The following is a 3,127-nucleotide window of genomic DNA, read 5'->3' as shown; positions in this document are numbered from 1 at the left end:
TGATAGTCAGTTACCAAGATTTCTCAATACCTCAGCTCAAACTTCAGTAACCACCTGTATTTACCAAGAGGGAGAAAATTAAAGTATGATATACCATTCAGTACGGGAATGTCGTCTTAATCACATCACAAGTGGTGTATATTCGGCGATCTATCTTATTTTTCAACCTTTACTATGATGACAGATCATTAAAGTGATCATATGAGGCATCTGCAGATTCCTGATGGTGACTTTCAAAAAAAGAAACACTTATAGCCTGGTCTGGCAGGATCTCATAGGTATTTGAAATTATTTATATTTTGTTATCATAGGGATTAAAAATGGGGCTTTGACTGTTAAAGGTTGGACACAAATGCAAACTATCCTACATAATCAGAAAGAAACAAGCCATGGATGCGATGAGTGATTATGGGAAGAAAACTTGAGAAACTGGAGAAATTACACAAAGAAAGCATAACCAAGACGAAACAGACAAAAGACAGGTTCAGATAGCTGGTGAAGCAGTCATACATATACGCATCCATTAAGGGAATATTTAAGAATTCATTTCTAAGTAAGGTACCGGTTATGAGGAAACTGTAGTCTCATTTTTTCAATTTAGTAATACATTAGTTTTCACATAAATTAATAATTACTTTTATTCTATCCTGAACTATTATATATTTGGCTTAATTCTTTTATTATACAGGGGCAGGTTAAACCATGATCAACTGCTATAAATGATCAGGAAAATTAAAAAAAAAAAAAAAGTTTAGTAAGTCATCCCATAAATAGGATATACAATTGGCTGCAAAAATGTACGTATAATGAAGGTATTCTTATTTTCTTGAGAGTAGCATAAAAGTTTTAAAAGTCCTTAGGGCTATCAGTAAAACAACTTCACAAGAGGAAACTATACCACAATCTGACATTTAAAAGGTGGTAACACAAGGATGAGCAGTCCGATGAAACTGGGCCTTGATAACTCACGCTGGTGTTTGCAACTAATTTATGAAACTTCTAGCTGAAAATAGAACATATTTTTTCATGCAATAAAGAACTCTGCCTTTATTTTTCATTGCCTAGCTAGACTAAAATAAGAGGTAGCAACTTTTAAAAAAGAGACATTCCCATATCTACAGTTGCTCAGTGACATATTTTTCTGGTTTTAAGCAATAAATCTCTCCAAGGAGAAGGATGTTACCAACCTTCACGCGAAAGGAGGATCACCACATCCTGTTACAATAAAATCAAGAGCTATTAAATGAATAAGCGATAGGTGTGTCAGAATTGCCATTCTGGACCACAAGCATAAACCCATCGAGTTGCCTGCTGCTCCTGTTACCAGCGCTGAGCAGGCAGAGCATACGGTGAAGTGCAGTGAAGAATCAAGCTAAAAGCCAGTTTGTGTGGGTAGGCAGGAACAGCCAAGGGCTGGAAGGAGGATAGGAGGCTTTCCTAAGGGATGGAAAGAGCAGATAAAGAATATTTCTGAGCAAATACAACATTTCAAAAAGGGCTACCATCACCACACTAGATGATTCAATTAAGGTAGAGTTCCCATTTTGATAGGCATTGTATATGAGCTTGTAAGTTAATTAAGTACAGTACTTTGTAAACAGATCTCTAAATATCTTGGGAGGCATCAACCAATTCTTGACCTTAGCCCTGCGAGTAAATTGAACACTGCCAACAAAGCATTACACTTTCAAATATGCAGATGCCAAATTTAGAGGTTGCGTTCACTCTTGGAAGATATTAGATGATCTGAATGACTGAATAATAATTTAACTCAATTATGTAAAAAAAAAAATGGTTTTGAAAGAGGTAAATGTACACATACACCTGTAGATGTAACTCAATTATAATCTGCACACTTTTTCAGTGTAGCTCTTCATGTAAAAACAAAAATAAAATCTGGCTGAAAATATAACATCGATTCCAAACAAATGATAAAACAGCCAAACAGCAAAATAATAGTTTTAGGGACAGAGAGAAACAGGAGTGAGTGCTTGTAGTTGTTCGTCATTATTTCAAGTCCTTAATCACTGAAGCAATAGAAATCAGCAAGAGAAAAATATGACAACATTGAAATATTAAACCTCATATTTTACAAAAGTTTTAATGAAAGAACCTCTTCTATGTAAACTCTGTATGTTAAGTAGAGAGAAAGGAAAGTTCTGTTAAATGGAGAAATCTATTTCTTAAGATAACTTTTTGTAAGACAAATTAAGGACTTTATTTTGTTAGCATTTTTGCCATCTTTTCTGACATTAATTTATATCATAACAAAGCCACATTTGTATACACATTTGTTAAGTCCCAACTGTCAAAAAATCTTCTGAAAATATTAATTATTTGGATATAGTTTAAATAAAAGGAAAAAATTAGTAACAGGAAATTGAAGGCTCTGAAGATCATTAGGAGTCATAGTGACAAGTTTCATAATCATAACACACCAGAAAGATGACAGAGAAAGACCAGCAGCATTATCAGAAACAGTTCATATAAATGCTGTGCCCAGTCAATTATCAAGCTAATTTTATACTATCAGATAAGTATCTGGCAATTTTATAACAGTTTTCAAACCTCTTCAAAGTCAGATTATCTTTCTGTCCTATATGCGTTACTTGTAAAGAATTTAGTAGTGAACAGAGAGGACCAAATGTTCCTACTTAGCCCTAAATCAAATATCCAAATTTTAGTTGCTAGCTTAATATATTTTTGAAATATTCACCTAGAAGTCCCTGTTCACAAAATACATACTGTTAAGGAATACTGAGCTAACAAGAATACCAACAGTTCTTGTTGGTGCGCACAGGGTTTTTCTTCCCACACAAGAGCTAATTGCTATATGTCACCAACAATGTAATTGCTTCTAGTTTACTTAACACTAGAAGTGGCTCCAAGACAGAAAAAAAAATACTATGTCATTCTAGAAACTAGTATCCTTATAATGTCCTCGCATACTTAGACAGAAGGTATCATTGCAGAAATAATTTTAGAAGTCTTTTATAATGATAAAAAATAAATAGATTTTCTATTTTAAGTACCAACTGAAGAAATCTCCACGAAAAAATGAAGTGAGACAAAATTCAAACCATTCTAGACCCAGAAATCCACAAGTTTTAATACATGTATAGATATC

Source organism: Columba livia, chromosome 4, assembly GCF_036013475.1.
Source record: "Columba livia isolate bColLiv1 breed racing homer chromosome 4, bColLiv1.pat.W.v2, whole genome shotgun sequence".
NCBI lineage: Eukaryota > Metazoa > Chordata > Aves > Columbiformes > Columbidae > Columba > Columba livia.
The sequence above is the reverse complement of the archived record's forward strand: the minus strand, read 5'-3'. Positions refer to the sequence as shown.